Raw genomic sequence first — 20348 nt, forward strand, 5'->3', positions numbered from 1 at the left:
CATTGAGGCCTTCATTGTGCCAGCTGTTCCCTTAACCCATCACCTAAATATTGCTCTTGAATGTAATCTGTCTTGATACAAAGCCTTTTAAGTTTTCCTTATTACAATTCATCTTCCTTACACTAAACGAAATGTCTTTTCTCATTTGAGAAAAGTGAGCTCTTTGGAGAAAAAAAATGAAAACAAAGATTTTTTATTCTGCATGTATTAGGGCAAATCCTTTTTCCTGTCTTAATTGAATTCAGTTACGTGTTCAAAAACTTTGCCACAAAGATCGACGTAGCTATTTTTCTTTTTCAATGAGGCCAAGTCTTGTTGGCACCCATGAAGAAGACCATGCTGTGCACAGGCAGTTTGCCAGCAGGTTTAACATTCAAGTCCAGGGCTTCACTGTGCGGCTCAAAGCTTCTTTAAGAGTCATGCAGTGAAGCCACCTTGCAGGCCAGTGGTGTGTGTTCTGCACAAGTATTATTTCCTCTGCTTTTCGGATGGTAGATTGGGAAATAAAGTGATCATTTGCTTTTTCTCGTACAAAAAAAAAAAATAGAAGATGGAATTGGGGGCAGCTGGGTAAAAGGTACACAATAACCTGTGCCTCTTCTGTAACTTCTTATGAGGCTTAAACCATTTAAAAATGGTTTAAAAGGGGGAGCCCAGGTGGCTCAGTGGTTTAGCACCTGCCTTCAGCCCAGGGACTGATCCTGGAGACCCGGGATAGAGTCCCATGTCAGGCTCCCTGCATGGAGCCTGCTTCTCCCTCTGTCTCTGCCTCTCTCTCTCTCTCTCTCTCTCTCTCTCTCTCTCTCTCTGTCTCTGATGAATAAATAAATAGAATATTTTAAAAAATGGTTTAAAAGTTATATTATAAAAGGGACAACCAGAACAACTATGAAAGAATCGAACTGTTATATGTAAGTATGGTTGTATTTTTTTTTAATTTTTATTTATTTTATTTAGGTATACGTATGTGAGGTTCGTTCTATGCCTGAAACCCTTTACTACTGCACTTAGTGGAGGGGGGTAGTGGAAGAATGTTAAGTTATTCAGTTATTCTTTAACCAAAGCAAAGTGGTTATTTAATAATAAGTGGAAAATTAAGTCTGGCTCTGTCTCTATGTATGTTTCCTTTACTCCCTCTAACCTTTCTCCCACTGCTCCCTCCTTTCCTCCCTCTACTCTCACATTCTGAGGTTAAAAATATTGCTGGATTACTCTATTTATATTTTTTAAAATATTTTATTTATTTATTCATGAGAGAGAGAGAGGCAGAGACCTAGGCAGAGGGAGAAGCAGGCTCCCTGTGGGAAGCCCGATGCGGGACTCGATCCCAGGACACTGGGATCACACCCTGAGTGGAAGGCAGATGCTCAACCACCCAGCCACCCAGGCACCCTGAACTAAAGTTTTATAGAATTTGGTTTGGGTTAGTTAGGAGTAGGGAGAAAAAAGTGGAAAAAAAAATCAGAGTAAATAATGTGTCCCCCCCTCCCCCTTTTTTTTAAGGGTAAATGTGTCCTTATTGCTACCATGACCTGCTATTTCCCTGTGAAGGGAAGGACATCAGTTATTATTAGGTTAGGAGCCCAGTTTCTAAAATCACGCAGCACAGATTCAAATCCAGATCATGCTCTCTACATGTGACTTTTAGTGTCTATTATTTTTATCTTTAAAAGGGGGTGGCCATGATATTATCTACCTCTTAACTGTATTAAGAGGATTATATGAGTTAGTACAAATGTGTGTGTGTGTTTAACATAGAATATCAATGAGTATTAGCTTATTTTTCAGCTACCGGCTAATGTTTACTCCTGACAAGTCTTCAAAATATTTCTGGATGTTTGAAGTATAATTTACAACACCTCATCTGAGAAGAATAGGAAATATGAACAGTAAAAGACGGTTGTGTTGTGGACACCTAGCACATCCCAGCTACTTAGATTTTCTTACTGAACAGCCCACTTTCCAAATGTATGTCAGGGAGGCTCATGTAAATAATAGTTTCTGCTGGTGTTTGTCATACATTATTAAAATATCAACTTGCAGGGGCTGCTACCTTCCATTCACTATAAGGTTCTACAATTTTACTTTGTTCATGTGCTTCCCACTTCTCCAGATTTAATATGTAAATGTACGTTTTCAAAATTGATATTCTGAGATAGGTCTTATATTTGAAGGAGTTGCCCATTTCTCAACTAGACATCCTCAATGTAACTAAATGAGATGAAGTTCAATAGGCTGTGTAGACTCTTCAGGATTTGAGACAAATTTGTGAAGAAGTGTCTAGCACTTCCTAGTCACACAGTTTTATTGACTTGTCTTCACTTAAACAGTTTTATTTGAGAAGGAATTAATAAGGCATTCTGGATAATGAATACAATGAATATTAATATCTAATGTCCTAGCATATGCTGATTCATTTTCAAGTTACAAAATAAAGTGTTTTTTTTTTTTTTCCTTGAAATAGTTTAGGAAATTTGCCAGAGAGTGGAGAGGCTCTCAACCAGTTAAAGTGCTCAGGAAAAGGAGTCTGTAAACTGAACCATAAAGTCCTATGACTGAGGCTGGGGTGGGGTTGGATTGTGTATAGTCAACCCCATTTAAAGCACATAAAAATCAGTTCCTCTGCAGAAAGGTGAATTCAGCGACAGAAGAAGTGTTATACCAACATACATATACATGAAAATCCCTGCCATAGACCCCTGACTATGAAGCCAGGTTGTCTTTAAGTTCTGAAAATAGAGCAAAGTATAATGGATTGTAACTCCCTTCAAGTGGAGTGCTATGCTTGCCTGATACAGCTTAGATCATGTAGCACCCAACCCTGGGCATTATAGACCTGTGAATGTGTCATTAAGTTAATTGTGTTGATTTAAGAAAGCCATAATAATCATGGGTAGTCAAGGCTTATATTAAATAAAATAATTGTCACCATCAGAAATCTAATGTCCGCTTCATTGACTTCAGAGTTAGTACATGCTAGCCTATCGGAGTCAGCCTTATTAAAAACGAGGTGAACCTTTTCCTGTTTGACAATGTGGCAATACATGTTCAGGTTAAAATGTTATTGGCAAAGATAAACATCAGTCTCAAAACATAAGCAGTTTGCATAAGCATGTTATACAATTAAAAAATTCATTTGTTAGGCCTCTATGTCAAATTTTCTGATAACCTCTGTATATTATCTCATATAATCCTCAAAGAAATCTGTGAAATAGGTATTCTTACCCCTATTCTAAAGATGAGAAAACTGAGGCTCATACGTTTTTAAACACTAATTGGTAGAAAAAAAATGGTACAACTCAAACCCATTGCCTAGTTTCTTTTCATTGTACCAACTACCTAAAATTTTTGTTTCTATAAATTAAAAATTGTTTATAGTAATACTGATTTGAATACCAATATAACTCATGATATTGGTATGATTAAAATGAACTCTCTACCTTTACAGAAGATAGCCTGTTTTTACAGAAATAATGATGCATTAAACACATGATAATTATCTTGTTATTGCTATAATGCCTATCAAGTAGGAGTAGATTTTAATATTCTCAGTTTAGCATTTAGAAACAGAAGCACAAAGTAAATGTTAAGTTCACAAAGCAGTGTCTTTAGAAATAGTCATTAAGGTGTCCTTAGGACTTTGTCAAATCTAAGTTACTGATAATGCACTGAGTATGAACATGATCTGAAATTCTGTTTTTAGGATATTTTTCTTAAAGTGAAATTTTGTACTGTGACCACAGAAAAAATATTTTCTAAAAATTACTTTTGCTTATATTTTTATTACTGGATATAGTGCATGTTCATTAAAGAAAACTTAATAATACAGAAAGTGATATAAATCTAAAAGAAAAGTCCCAGCATTGAAATATATACCTTATTTTAATGCTGACTTTATTACTAATACGTGCACCAAGATTCATGACTCATTTACCCATTGTTGAAAAAAGACTTTCTTGAAATTACTTATTATATTTTGTTGATACAGTCTACTTATTATGATTCCTGTTTATATACAAGAAGAACTGCATTTTGAAAGTTGAGGTCAAAGTGTCATATTTCACTGTTCAATTTGCCTTGTGGCAATGTTAGGGTTTGTAGTAATCTTTTGAAAAATTTCCAAGTCACATCAGCATGTTTTGTCTTAAGAGAGCACATATCATTTTCTTCTATCCATCCTTTCATCCTGGAGGAGATTAAATAGAATGTGTGGAGCTTGGAAAGGTGGATGACAGCTGGGAGAGATTTTTGTAGAGGCCTCAGAGTCTTCCAGAAGATTAATTATGCAACATTTTCTTTCCTTTTTTTTTTTAAAAGATTTATTTATTTATGATAGACACAGATAGAGAGAGAGAGGCAGAGACACAGGCAGAGGGAGAAGCAGGCTCCATGCCGGGAGCCCTATGCGGGACTCGATCCCGGGACTCCAGGATCGCGCCCTGGGCCAAAGGCAGGCGCCAAACCGCTGAGCCACCCAGGGATCCCCAATTATGCAACATTTTCTGCCAGCTTCACCCAGGTTATCATAACCCATTACTAGGAAATTTGGTGCTGGACCTCATTGTGTTTCTGATAATTTAGATGACTTTAGGACGTTTCGTTATCCTCCTGAAATTTAATTCTATTTTTCAAATATATGGTAAGGAACCTTATACTCTATCATCTTCCTAAGGATCATAGAAAGAAAAACTCATTTGCATCTGAAAATAATTTTAACTATTGTGGGAGCCATTTGTGTTGACTGTTCAGCGAAATGACTTGCCCTGCGTTCAGTTAGTTGGATGCTCCAGCTGCCTTCTTTTTTTTTTTTTTTTTTTATTTATTTTTATTTATGATAGTCACACACACACACAGAGAGAGAGAGAGAGAGGCAGAGACACAGGCAGAGGGAGAAGCAGGCTCCATGCCGGGAGCCCTATGCGGGACTCGATCCCGGGACTCCAGGACCGCGCTCCGGGCCAAAGGCAGGCGCCAAACCGCTGCGCCACCCAGGGATCCCTCCAGCTGCCTTCTTAACAGCAGTGAATGTTTACTGACCCGTGTCGTGGTCTGTAGATTTTAATACAGCATGAGAAAGTCAAAAGGCAGTTTCTTGGATGCATCATTATACTGAATCTTACCTTTCTCAACAAAATTGCTTGCGCATGAATTATTACAAAGTAGGAAGTACTTGTTTTGTTTTTACTCCGCCTTTTTAGCATGTTGGCCTTCTTGATTTGGGATTGGCTAGAAAATAATGCCTACTCAATTATTCAAATATCCCTTGTTAGCTATAAGCAATTGTTTAAAAAAAAAGTTCCTGTGAAAGAACTTAAATCTTCTAGCTCTGTTTGCAAAAGCACACGGAAACTGGCAGATGGAAACACAATAGCAGTTGTGCAGCATGATGGCAACCATGACATACACACAACAGAAGTTGGTGATTGGGTTGCCTATTACAGAAGGGGAAAGGCCTGTTGACTTTCCCTACTGCTAAAGAGACTACATAGTAACTGTGCTGTGGCACTAAGGCTCATCAAGCACTGAGTGCTCCAAGAAGTGACAGGATGACCAGCTGTCCAGGCTACTGCTGGTTGTCATCATATGAGTCACATGGGGCAGCGTGTGAGTGTTGCCTGAGTGCTGTCAAAGTTTATTTACCTCTCTGCTAACTGGTTGAAGATGTCTGTGTACCCACGGGAATTTTTAGTAGTGTATTGTAAGTAATATTATGCCTGGCCCAAGCAAGAAGAATTAATGTATTATGAATGGATGATAGAACTCACCTTCTGTAACATCTTTTTTTTTCTTATGTCAAAAGTTCAGAAATGAAAGGCATGCTGTTATTTGGAGATATTTCAGTACATGAGTGAATCAAAAATTGGGTCACTTGTTTTCCTTTGTCTCTGGATTATTTTCTTTCTTGCATGACATTTGACATTTTGGCAAGCTAACAATGGAGGATAACCCATTACTAGAGATTGCTTTTCATTGGGAAGCAGGTATAATGCCTGTAATGAGTCAGAGCCAACTAAATCTAGGTCAACAAAGGTATCTTAGTTTACAGGATTAAGCGACACGGTGTATGTGTAAGAACTCCTAAAGTCTACAGATGTAAAGTGTTAGTTTAAGTGTTTGCACCAACACTACCACTAAAACCCCACGCTGGTTCACAAACTGCATTTTTGGTGTATTTTGAGAATGCACATGAAAGTGTTACATTTGCACTTTCCAACTTGAGGCCAGTGGAAAGCCAGGGATCTGCTGGCTGAACTGTTGCCCTCTGAAGGGCAGCAGGTGAAGATATAGCTTTCTTGTTCCAATAAATGCCATTTCAGCTTCTACTTCTTCTTGCTGAAATTGAGTGATAGAGAAGGCTCCCAACTACCATTCATTCACTCACCTCTTACCTGCTTTGTTTTCTTCATAGAAATCACCCCCATCTTACATATTTGTGTTCTAATAGAGGAATGCAAGCTAGCAAAGGGCAAGGATCTTGTTGATAGCGTATTGGCCATCATGATATACCAGTTCCTAGAAAAAAGTGACTGCCATGAAGCCGATATTCAGAAATCATTAGTTGGAAGAGTGAAAAACTAATTCCCAAGTGAACTCCATTTGCTTGGGAAAATATTCCTACAGTAATATAACAAGGAAGCCAGGTCTTGGATCACTGTCAGGCTTTACACATTCTCTTGAGCTATGCAGCACTGCTTCAATTAGACTGGGGATTAAATAGACCATGTTAGGAATTTAACCACCATTTGTAATATTTTCTTTATAGTTTTAAATAAATGGTTAAGGAAATGATAAGTATAGGCGTGCCTACATGTGAAATATAGGGAAGACATGTATAGCTAATTTAAGTTATTTTCATTCCACTTTAATGCTTTTCGGTTCAGTGATACTTTGGGGGAAAATTAAAGCTTTAGCCCCTGATTATTCAGTTGAGGGTGTCTAAGAAAGTATTTAATATTTAACATTGGTAACAGCAGATCTATTTCCTACATTAATGCTTTTAGACTTACAGGAAACCCTAGCTTTTGCTGCAGCTACATTTGTTCTAGCTATAGGATTTCCCATTATTATGTATAAATTCTAACCTTTTATGGTCCTTTGTATGTAACATGAAATGTGATAAGAATATTAAAATGGATTAAAATGTTCTTTATAATAATAGTTCTGAAGTCAGTCTTTTTATACCTCTTTTGGGTATTTGCAGTTCTTCATTAAATCAATTAAATTATGATGGAAATGAGTTATAATAACAACATATGTAGGAGTTAAGTATACCTGGATTCACCAGGAGAAAGCCTGTGACTCAGAGAAATAGGTTCAGAAATGTGTGGAATGCTCCAATTTGGCTTGTTAGTACTTTACTAGAGTTTTCAGGAAATTAGAGCTTTGAGTAACAGATATACTTTATTGTTTAAGGATTATCTTTAACTACACATTCCTTTGAAATCCAGTTTCACTGAGATGACAAAATGACCTGTTGGTAAGCCTAGGAGAATGTGTGCTTTCTGAACTGGAGAAAATCAAGGTTGTGACTTTAATCCTAAAAAATGTCATGATGTTAGGGGCACCTGGCAGCTCAGTTGATTGAGCATTCAACTCTTGGTTTCTGCTCAGGTCATGATCTAGTGGTTGTGAGATTGAGTCCTGCCCCAGGCTCCACATTCAGCATGGAATCTGCTTCAGATTCTCCCTCTCCCTCTGTTCCACTCCCCACTCACATATGTACTTGCACACTCTCTCAAATAAATAAATCTTTAAAAGAAATATCCTGTTAGACATAAGCAACATTTCTCCTTCCTGTGTTTCCTATATCTTTCCAAATCTCAGCTGTAAATCTAAGTACTAATGACAAGATTCTCCACTAAAGAATTTGAACAGATAATTAATAATACATTTACTTTACTATAAAACCATTTCAAAGGTAGACCTTGGATTTTAAAGACTAACGGTTTGGATGAAAAACAGATTTTTCACCCTGAAGAAAAATAAGCTTATTGGCTTTTGCAGATTCTATTATCACTCAAGTATACTATCTCACTGTGAAAATAAATACAGCATTATTCAGATACATTTTAATTCAAATGACTCATGCTTCTTACTGCTGTGTTTCATCATAAGTCTTGAATAGGTTAACTTCTTAAACTATTATATGTCTAACATGAATAAAATAAAAATTATAAAGAAAGAAAAAAACCTAAAGACTCTTGGATGAAAATATGTAAGGCCTTTTTACCATAGACCTTTGAGATGGTGTCAACGAAAAGTTTCTTTAAAAATAAATAATGCCATTTTCAAATTTTTGACCCACTGAAAATACTTAATGGAAGAACTACAGGAGACTGAGCTCTTTCTGTTTCCAAAATTTGTCATTTGTTTTTAAGTAGTTCTTGTAAAGCATGCTTACCCTCTCTGTTTCTGCCTGAATTTGAATATGCTAGGATTTCTTAAGGAATCACACAGGAAGAACCATTGATATCTTAACTTAAAACAAGAGATGAAAGAATATGCAAATATATAAATATACCTAGACCATACACTCAAATATATGTATTTCATTTTGTCTCTGACTTCTGTTATTTCCTTTTTTTGTGTGACTTCTGTTATTTCTTTGCCTTAATAGATGATGTTTGTGTAATGTCCGTTCATAGGAATCTTTATCCATAGGTGCTGAATGTTTAATCTTTATAAGCTTAGTTTCCTCCTGGGAGTAATAATAGTATCTGCTGTATTTGGTCTTTTGAGGATTACATGGATAAAGCATATAGCATATTTTGTACAATGCCTAAGTTACATAAACACTTGATGATCATTTCCTATTATTGCTTGTATTTTTGTACTGTTTTGAAATAGTACAATAGTTTTCAAAAAACAAATTCTGGGGCACCTGAGTGGTTCAGTGGTTGATCATCTGCCTTTGGCTGAGGGCATGATCCCAGGGTCCTGGATTCAAGTCCTGCATTGAGCTCCTCATGGGGAGCCTGCTTCTCCCTCTGCCTATGTCTCTGCCCCTCTTGCTGTGTCTCTCATGAATAAATAAATAAAATCTAAATGAACAAACAACAAACCAAAAAAAAAAAAAAAAACAAATTCCATGACCAAAGTTCTTCACTTTAAATGAGTTGTTATTATCCAGTTGCTGTATCATCCAGTCATTTTTTTGGTTCTGTGTTGTGACAGTAGATGGGTGAATTAGACACATGTAACTGGTCCTCTTTAGTCTTAACCTCTATCTGCAGTCATTATTATAGCAGCTACAGCGAACATGTCCAAGTACAGAACATTCCATTAAGAACCATACCTAGTGCCTAGCTTCCTACGATGTTGTTTTATATGAATAATACAAAGTCTAGAGGTGTAATTAGTTGGAGTGCCCATTGACTCAGCCTCTTTTTCTGGAGAGTGACTCATTCCACATTTATAGCTAGATTCCTGTTTTTATGCTACATACCACACCAAGTGCTTGAGATACAAACATGGATCTGCTGGTCACTGACCTAGAGCAGCCCACAGTCTGGGTAGGCATAATACAGCGTGCGTTAAGACCAATGTCCATCTATATGGGGCCAGTACTCTATAAAAGTTGTATCTGCCTATCAAAGTAATAATTAAATATGCAACAACATGGGGTGATTAGACAACCTAAGTCTATGATTTGGAACACACACCTATACTTCTGATTTTATACTGATACATTTTAGCCTGATTATATCACCACAATTTTCTTTCCTTTTTGTTCTGTTTTAATGTAAAGGAAAACTTCATTTTTTTCCCCATATCACATAAATCATACTCTCCCTGAATAGGATAGTTATCTGATAAATACCTTCTCTTGATGTGGTATTTATCTAGAAACTCAGTGTGTCTGGAAACTCAGTGTGTCTGAAGAAGCCCCATCACCCTGTATTCTTGCCCAGAAACCTGATCTTGCAGTCTTACTTGTTCCTAAGAATGACACCATCTTTCTGGGAGTCAGCCACAGAATTCTTCTGCCTCTGCCTCCTTTTCTCTGTCCTGTACCTTTCCCATCAACCAATCCCCTCGTCCCATAGCTTATACACACCACTGTGGACTGAATTGTATGGCCTCAAAACTCATATGTTGGAGCTCTAACCCCAAAGTGATTGTGTTTAGGAGATAGGGGCTAAGAGATCCCTGGGTGGCTCAGCAGTTGAGCGTCTGCCTTTGGCCCAGAATGTGATCCTGGAGTCCCGGGATCAAGTCCCATGTCGGGATCTCTGCATGGAGCCTGTTTCTCCCTCTGCCTATGTCTCTGCCTCTCTCCCTGTGTCTCTCATGAATAAATAAGTAAAATCTTTAAAAAAAGCGGGGGCTAAAAAAGGAGGTAGATGTTAAATCAGGTCATGAAAGTGGGGCCCTCATTTTGACAGTGGCTGTATGAGGGCACAGTGAGAAGGTGGCTACATACAAGCCAGGATTAGGGCTCTTACCAGAATCTGACCAAGCCAGCACTCTGATCGAGGACTTCCAGCCTCCAGAACTGTGGGAAAATGCATTTCTGTTGTTTAAGTCACCTCATCTTTGGCATTTTGTTGTGGCAGCCTGAGCTAAGATACTTGCCCATACAGTAGTTAGAACATTCTTCCTCCTTTGCACTGACACTGTCTCTACCTGAGTTGACTCTTCGTTATCATTTACTGGGACTTGGGAAGGAGCCACCTAAGTGGTTGATTCTTCTTTAATCTCCTCTCATCTCTGATCCAGTCTACACAGTGTTGCCAGATTCAGTTACCTAATTATGCCATTCTTGAATTTAAAACCTTCAGGGGTTCACTTTAGCATACAAAATTAAATATATTTAATTATGTAGCCTCCTCAGCTTGTCATTCAAGGTTATTACCCTATACAGCCCCAACTTAGCCTCTCACCCAGTTAGTGTTTTTCTTGTGTGTTATATTCCAGTCAGGTAGGACTGTAGGTGTTTGTACAGACAGCCCCTGGTGTTGGCTTCTTTCATTACTTTGTTTTTGCTGAGTCTGTTGTCTGACTTGGTCTTCTTCCCATTCCATCTCCACTTATCAAAATCCTTTACCTCCTTCAAGGCTCAACTCAAAGGCACAACCTCTGTGAATCCTTATCTATATAATAGGATTTTGTTGTGTGTGTTTTTTTTCTCCTTTGATCTCCTGTAGCTCTTTGCTGGTATTTCTCTGTGACAGCAGGCATATTCTGCTTTGTATCATAGCCTTTGTCTTTTGGCTTTTCATAACCACGGCACCATCCCACCACATTCTAACTAAGCTCTTTGATGGCAAAGAACTTTGGATCCCTGAAATACTATATAAGGCTATTAAAAAAAAACCCAAAACACAGCACTACTCTACATTAAAAAAAGATTATAAACAATCAAAGAGCACTTAAGTTATTTTTTAATAGAATTAATTTTTAATCTGTCTTGCAACTGCAATTTTACCTACCTTTATAAATTGAAACTCAAGCAGTAACTTTTCTGTTACTCAAGCAGCAACAGTTTCTGTAAATTAAGATTCACATGTAATTTTAAGAAGGGAAAAGTGCAGCAAGTGTGAAAGGTGTTTTTTCAATTGACAATGAACCTTGATAATCTAATAGCTAAAATATGTGTGCTATTTTCAACTTTTATTTTGCATGAGGTATAAACAAGCATACTTCAGCTTGATATGGAGTTTATAATTTGATCGCCTCATCACAATATGATTTACAGTATGTAGGTATGAGATCATTTCTTATTGGAAAAGAGAGGAGGGAAAAAAGCTTTAGCAGATAACTCTCAAGATTATTTTCTGACATTTCCCCTACCTTTTTGTGGTAGAGCAAGAGGATGGAGAAGTGATGCTTTTATATGCTGATAAGTTAAGCTGCCTGGAAGCAGATGCTGAATCCTATTGAAAAGAATTTCATTTGAGTTATGCTTAGGGCATTGTTTAGCAGAGTACTACACAAAGAGTCTTGACCTGTGTGTTTGAAATGGCAGATGTTCACAGTGAAGATAGAGCCTTAGGGCAACATAAATCTTCACTTTTCCGTGCCTATTTGCTCAATAACTGAGTTGAATAGGAAAAAAAAAAGATGTAGAGAGTTATTTACAAAGCAGCTGCTGTTGCTGCAAATGGAAGTGCTCCCCTGAAGATAAGAAAAACATGCAAACAACACAAAAACCTTAAAAGCCAAGCAAGCCTAAATCCACCAGGTCAAAAATGAGCACCTCTTCTTCCTCAGAACTTTGTTTCCATTAAATATTTTTGATGCCAGTCAATTGGGACAAGGATGTTTTATTCTTATTTCTGCCAAAAAGGGAATTTCAACTATTTATTTAAATTTGGTGAAGCATCAGAAAAGCTCACTAATCACTTTCCTTCCGTTCTAAAAAAATATTTTATTTATTTATTTATTTATTTATTTATTTATTTATTTATTTATATGAGAGAGAGACAGAGAACATGTGAGAGCACACAAACAGGGGTAGCAGCAGGCGGAGGAAGAGTCAGGTTCTCTGGACTCCGGGGCTTGGGGCTCAATCCCAGGACCCTGGGATCATGACCTGAGCAGAAAGCAGTTACTCCACTGAGCCACCCAGGTGCCCCCCTCATTCATTTGACAAATACTTACATTCTTTTGCATGCTAAACACCTTGCTAAGCCTATGGGTTCAACTACAAGGTTCTTACAGCTAAAATAATATTAACATTTTAAATAGAGTTTGCATTTGGCTCATGCTATATTGAAAAGAAACTAGAAGTTTTTGGAGTCAGGCCTGGGTTTGGGGGGAGGACAGTGGTGACAGCAACTTAGAATTTCGCCCCATGTACGAAACACATACAGCAGCCTGTTTTTTGTGCCATGAAGCCTGGCTTTTGAAAACTTCCTAAGTATCATTTTGTTTTTACTGGGAAAGTTTGAAAGTGCCTGTCAAAAAGATAGGATCTAACCTATTTCAAAGAATATTAAGATATGAGGATACAGATAGCATGAAGAGAAGTAGCTGTGGCCAAATGGTAAATTGAGGTGTGTAGGGCGCTCAACATGTGCATGTGTGTGTGTGTGTGTGTGTGTATAGTGCACATAGCCGCATGTACATTCATTCAGTGTTGACCTACTGTTGCTGCTGCTCTGCCCATATTTTCCTTCCTATTTTAGGAAAAGTTTTCTTCCTCTCCTTTCCTTTCTCCCTCCTTTACTGGTCCTTTTTCTTTGTTTATTCTTTCCTGCTTTCTTTTTTCTTTAAATTTCTGGAGCAAAACTGAAACCAAACCAAACAAAAAAACTACGCTTAGTATCAGTGAGTGTCCCAAACTTTCTCAGTTTATGGCATCCTGAGTGTCTCATAATTTTTTTCATGGCAGCCTATAGGCCAAAAGAAAGACTTTACAGCTCCATTTAATTAGGAAAATAAATATGGATATCCTAACAACTTGGTTGCCTTTTGGAAAAAATTACATGAAAATTGAATGAAAAATCTTTTTACTTCATACTTAGAAACCCACAATTACTAATGTGTGTGTGTGTGTGTGTGTGTGTGTGTGCGCGCGCGTGTGTACCTGCTGGGTATAGCCCAGCCCTCAAAGCCAGGAGTCAGCTTGGTTGTTCTCATCCTCATGTCTTAGTCCACAGTGGCTTTCATGCACTATTTGCTTTTCTATTACAAACATTATAAAAAATCCAACTTTACAAAGTTATCGTATCATTGAAACGGATGTAAGGTAATCTGATACTGAAACTGTGAACTACTTCAATTTTGTAGTTTGTGTTGGGCCTGATGGATGTTGCTGTGTTTCTTCATGAATTAAAAATATTTTATCCTTCTCTGAATTTACAGTGGCATCCTGGTGGCTTTATTAAAAAAAGAATAATATATTTATCAAAGTTAAATAAAGTCAGGTGCTTGAAGTGGAAGTAGACATATTAAAATGGTTAATCTTGAAAGTCCGTCAAAATGTCTCCACATTCTTTTTTTTTCACCTCCACAAATTTATCCACCTATCACTTCATTCTTGTATAATAAAGTTCACTTTTTTAAGCACCTACCCTTAAGATTTAAAAGGAGGAGTTTCATTTCTAATTCTAGTTTTCCGTTTTACTGGTCTACTAGTAGTTCCTTTTTGTTATCTTTTAATAAAAACTATATATTTGAGATGGATAACATGATGCTTGGAAGGACAGAGTGAAATGATTACTATAGGTAAGCTAATTAACATAACTCACTGGAGTGTATGAATCTTATTTTAAACTGTTCTTTTCATTAAATAATTAGCATTTACAGTTCATTAAGCTTTTGGATTTCACGTAGGAGTCTAATAATGAACCATTTGTAACAATGTCATGTGGAACATATTCTAGCTTCTAAGCCGTTAACTCACAAACACACTTTTGGAAACTAACTTTTTTTTTTTTAATTGGAGATTTAGCCATAGACACTCCCTGCAGCAAGTCAGGAATTTTACTCGAGTCATTTTAGTTATTTTCTTTACTAACTGTCCAAAAGACAGGCTGACTTTTGGCACAGAAGTTTTGGGTTTGCTTTTGTCCTTGATGTACCTTCTATGGACTTCCATTTGACAGTGTGCTTCTCAGCATAATTTAGTGGCAAGGCTTAAGTGTAAGAAAGCAGTGGGAAGTTGGATAGGTTGCCACTGGAATTGTTTTATTTGACTTTTGTTGTCTTTAAACAGATTGTTGATCCTGGACTAAAAATCTACAGATTGTTAGACCATATTAAGGATCCAAATGCAGTAGTTTTATTATTATTTTATTATTATTTTATTTTGATTTTATTATTATTTTCGATTAAACATCTTTCAAGAGAAGTGATAGTACATGGAGTACGGAATTTGTTTAAAAAACTTTTTTTGGTTGCTATCTTAGAATATAAGCACAAGCATTATTCTGCTTTACATAAAAATTGCTGAAGATAAAAATAGGCCCAAATTAGGGCATTTAATAGATCTTGTTAGATGAGTATATAGAAAGTAATCTAACGTTTTATAACTCCATAACCCCCCTTGTTGTAAATGTGTGTGTTGTCAGCTAGTACACTTTATGGTGCAAGAAACCAAGTAACTTCATCTTCTTCCTTAGTAAAATAAAAGATTGAATCATTCAATTGATTTCATTTACAGAATGTTTTTGTGTTTATCTTTCAGACTTTATTGATCTGATCCAGGGTATCTTGGGACTGCTGGCTGGAATTAAGGTTGGTGACGTGTTTATATTGATAATTAATAAGCTGTGAAATAAAATAGAAGCATCTTGGGATTTGGACAGCTGGATCAAATAACTCTTGCAGAGTGTAGTGTAGAAAGCTGAAACTTAATGAAAAATGGATACATTTCAGGCTTGGGGCACTTAACACACATGTTTTCCTGAGTAGCATTTGCTTTCCTAGTTAGTATCAACTTCAATTATCAACTCTGGTTTCCTTTGTTTTACCTGTCTTACTAGCTGAATGTTATCAAATGAAAAGATCCAATTCTACTGTATTCATTTAATAAATACAGAAACCAAAGGAATTACTTCTTGATAATGCTAGCTAATATTTTAAAGAATGGTCAGCTTCCTGGGATCCCTGGGTGGTGTAGTCCGTTATGTGTACAGCTCTTGGTTTCAGGTCAGGTCATGATCTCGGGGTCTGGAGATCAAGAGTCAGGTTCTGTGCTCAATGGGGAGTCAACTTGATATTCTCTCTCTCTCTCTCCCTCTCCTTCTCCTCCTCCCTACCCTGTCTAAAATAGTAAAAAAATCTTTTTTTTTTAAAGGAAGAATGGTCAGCTTCCTGAATTTGCAAGGAAGACACTTGAAGCAGAGTTTGGTAGTCACGTTTCCTAAGGAGGGTAGAGCTGAAACATTGCTTATCAAATGCAAACTTCAATTAATTGGCAAAAGTGTTAAGATGGCATTCCTTTTGTTCTATTTTCTTATTCCTTGTTTACATGAGAGACCCTAAACCAGCTTAACTGAGTTTAAGTAGTAACATAGCATTAGAGGGTGCTTACATCAGTGGGCTTGAAATTTCATTTATCCCTTCTATGTTCTTCTCTAGAATATATATTTAGATTTTATAACAAAAGAAAAAGACTAATCCCTGAATGAAACGAGGGCCTTTGTTGCTCATGTAGGAACAAAATGCCAGATGTTGCTAATTTTTTTGTATGGGGCTTTGATTAATGATTAACATAAAGAAAAACATTGGCTTGTCATTTATGCTTACATTAATCAGGAATTTAGGCTTCAAAGCCCCATATTTACCCTTCAAATTGCAGAGTATAGCACAATAGCAGACATACAGTAAATATGTACCTTTCCTGGCTTCAAATTCTGACTTCATCCTTCCGCCCCGATACATACACACACAAACACACAGATGCAGGACTGTTATTTCTTTTTTTCATGTACAAACTGTGCTTTCCTATCCTTGAAATACACATGGATTGTAGTAAATAGACTGTGTTGGAATCATGCCTACTGATAATTGGAAACAATAAGGAAAAAAGTATAATGTTTACATGAGGATAGTTAAAATCTCTGTAACCTGTATTATTTGTGTTCATTTAGTTTGGAGTTGAATTTATTGAAGGTGCTTAGCCTGGCTTCTTTTCATATTCACTACTCAGTACATTTTTGTGTAAGCTTGCACATATTTAAACATGGAATTTCTTGTAAGACTTTGAACTTTTGCTTCTCTTCTTTCCCTGCTAGCCCCTATCCATCTGCCAAGCAGAAATTACAAGTAGAATGAGATTGTTGGCAAAGTATAAATCTTTGAATCAGGAATATTTTCATACACAGGGTTAGCTTTGAATTGTTACTTTTTCATTTTACATAAATCATAGTTTGTCCCTCTTTATGGTTTGTTTTATGGTTAGTATGGTCAACATGGCAACTTGAAATCTCATCCCATTTTGGCCACTTTTCAGAAAGAAGAAAAAGATAAAAAGAAGCATGTAAAAAAATAAGTATTTTATTAAATTAAAAAAAACTGTTAAGAGTTATACATAAAAACTTTTCTTGATCTGATCCACTACCCATCTTCCATGTGGAGAGTTTCTTGTATTTAGTCTAGTTGTGGAGAGTCAGAATGACTTATATATTCCAGAATAAATGTATCAATGAAAATATATAAAATATATATAGAAATGGAAATGTATTTACATCTTTCATATTGCTAGGTTTCCTACATGTATATGTGTGGTTCAGCACAATTGGTATTGTTTTACTTTTCAACTGAGAATAAATTAAATTTGGTAGTTTTCTAAATCATATTTTGGAAAAGTAGCTAGATTTAGCAAATCTTTTAAAAAATATATTCATTCTCCAGAAACAGATTCTCAACATAAAATAAATATATATAATGAAAATTACTATTCTTTTCTAAACTAGAGCTAAAAAAAAAAAAAAAGGTTTCCCTCATAGAAAAGCTTCTTCTTAATATTAGCTAAGCAAAATGACTTGCTAGATGAAAGCAAGTTTTAGATAGGGGTATATAAAATAGGATATCAGAAATGTCCTTGCACTTCTGCATAGCAAAGGAAACCATGAACAAAATGCAAAGGCAACTTATTTGAATGGTAAAAAATATTTGCAAATCATATATTTGATAAGGAATCCAAAATATATAAATAACTCATATAACTCAATAGCAGAAACACAATTTGATTAAAAAAAGGGTAGAGGACTAAATAGGACACTTTTTCAAAGAAGACATACCTATGGCCAATAGACACATGAAAAGATGGTCAGCATCACTAATCATCAGGGAAATGCAAATCAAAACCATAGTGAGATGTCACCTCATGCCTGTCAGAATGGCCAGTATCTAGAAGACAAACAACAAGTGTTGGCAAGGCTCTTATATAGAAAAGAAAACCCTTGTGCACTGTTGATGGGAATATAAATTGCAGCCACTGTGTAAAACAATTAAACAAAACAGTTAACCATTCTTCAAAAAGTTAAAAATAGAGCTAGCCTATAATCCAGCAATTTCACCCCTGGGTATTTATCTGTGGAAAATGAAAACATTAACTGAAGAAGATATATGGACCCTCATGCTCACTGCAGCCTTGTTTAAAATAGTCAAGGTATGGAAACAACCTCAGTGTCCATTGATGGATGAATAAAGAAGATGTGGGATGTGTGGATGCGCACGTGTGTGTATACAAGATGGAATATTATTTAGCCATAGAAAAGAATGAAATTTTGCCATTTGTGCCAACATTAGTAAGCATTGAGGGCATTATGCTAAAATGAAGTAAGTCAATCAGAGAAAGGCAAATACCATATGATCTCACTTATATATGAAATCTTAAAAAGAAAAGAAAAAGAGAAAAAACAACCCAAGTTCATAGATACAGAGAACAGATTGGTGGCTGCCAGAAGCAGAAGCATGGGTAGTGGGTGAAATGGGTGATGGGAGTCAAAAGGTACAAACTTTCAGTATTAAAATAAATAAATCATGAGCATGTAATATACAGCATGGTATACTGTACTGCATATTTGTAAGTTGCTGAGACAGTAGATCTTAAAAGTTGTCATCAGAAGAAAATAAAATTTTATGACTGTAAGGTGACAGATTTAACTAGACCTTTAATGGTGATCATTTTGCAATCTATACAAATACTGAATCATGTTATATACCTGAAAGTAATGTGATGCTCTATGTCAATTATACCAATAAAAATTTTTTAAAAAAGAAATATCCTTGTAATATTTTATCAATTCTAAGATTTTTTTCACATTAAACCATGTAAAATAAAAAAAAATGCCATAGTTAAGTTGGCAGATATTTTCTTTCTTCCTCAAATGAAATGTCTTGTGATGGATCTTACCTTAGATTTTATGAAACACAGTATTACTGACTAGATTAGGAAGAAAAATCATTCTCTAAAGTTATTACAAAAGGGAATCATTGTAAAGTCCAGAAACTAGAAAGTTAAACTTTATACTGATTTTTTAAAACATTTTGCACACTTTTTACCTTTAAAAAATGTGTATTGATTTTTCCAATTTCTTTTTTTCTCTTTATTATTAATACTGCTACCAATATTTTGGTATATTTCCCTCCACTTTTTGTCTTGCTTTGTTTTCACAAAATTGAAGTTAAACTATATTCTGTACCTTCTGGTTACTTGATAATGTGATTTTAATAACTATGTGATGTTTTATCCTATAGCTATGCTATGATTTTTTTTCACTGTTTTACTTATTGTTGGACATTCAGACTATTTCCAGTATCTTATTGTTTCAATTTGGACCTGGGCCTCCCTAACTCTAATCTACTACTTCTGCCTCCAATTCTGATGTTTTGTATATGTTTCCATATTACTGAGCTGCTTGCCATCAAGTTCTTTGATTCCAGTATCTTATCTGTAAAATGGGAACAAAAATAACTTATACTTCACTTAGAGATTAAATGAGGTAATGCACAGTTACGAGTTTTAAATAGAGAGGATTCAAAATCCCTGGGTTTTGAATTTTACATGACTAAGAAATTCTGGTGCTTCTCTTAAGACAGGGAATAAACCTAATGAAGATCTTTAAATTATTGTCATAAAACAAAATATATAAATGAAGCCAGAAGTTTTATACATTTAAAAAAACTGACATTTATATGCATTTTAAACTGACCAGAGACTAATTTCTATATGCTCTGCTGAATGATAGTTATCTTTTATTAAAGATACTATTAACAAACTAAGCAGCATACTGCACAATTGAGCGGATTTTCACTTAAGAAAAAATAATGTAGAAAATGTGAATACTCTAATAGGAGTGGGGAGAGAGGATACTCTTATGTCTCTTCTGAGTAAGCTTTGTGTTTTGAGCTTTGCAGAATCAAGACAAATAAGTCTTTGACCAGCTACATACTCAACCTTCGGGACCACCTCAGGGAGAATCCATATTTCTGCTCCCACTTGTGTCATGTTTTTTCACACAGCCCTCATAGCATTTGCTCATACTTCTTTATGTTATGATTAGTTCTGGACATTTCCTTTCTCTCCTGCTAACTCATAGCAACTGGTATCTTTGCCATTTTGTCTCATGCCCTAGTCAGGCCATATAGGAGTAGACATCCAGGAAATGCTTATTTTATAAATTATAAAGATTAGAAGCCTCAAAGAACAATTTTATTACATATCTATAAACTACATATACAGCTAAATATATATATGTATATATCCTAATAATTATTAGTCATTGTATTTTCTTCCCTGGTGACAGAAAAATCTGAGCAAAAAAGTAAGGACTTTGAACAAATCACTCAAAAAACATTTGAAACAGTAACAATCATTAGGTTTAACTTGAGGAATTTTAAAAAGTGAAGGTATAAGAATGGTGATTGTTTTGTCATTCTGCTTTATTCTT

At 35.8% G+C, this 20348-nt stretch overlaps 1 protein-coding gene across 7 annotated transcripts in view; it reads left to right on the forward strand.

The window, feature by feature from the left end:
- Positions 1 to 20348, forward strand: part of MAP2 (microtubule associated protein 2) — a 288028-nt gene that overhangs the window by 57866 nt on the left and 209814 nt on the right. For all 7 annotated transcript variants that reach the window (XM_055345233.1, XM_055345236.1, XM_055345237.1 and 4 more), the window contains exon 2: positions 15134 to 15183. The gene's annotated coding sequence lies outside the window, so the exon portion shown is untranslated. The remainder of the gene's footprint in view (positions 1 to 15133; positions 15184 to 20348) is intronic.

The sequence above is a fragment of the Nyctereutes procyonoides genome, unplaced genomic scaffold (assembly GCF_905146905.1).
Source record: "Nyctereutes procyonoides isolate TBG_1078 unplaced genomic scaffold, NYPRO_anot_genome, whole genome shotgun sequence".
In the NCBI taxonomy this organism is placed as follows: Eukaryota; Metazoa; Chordata; class Mammalia; order Carnivora; family Canidae; genus Nyctereutes; species Nyctereutes procyonoides.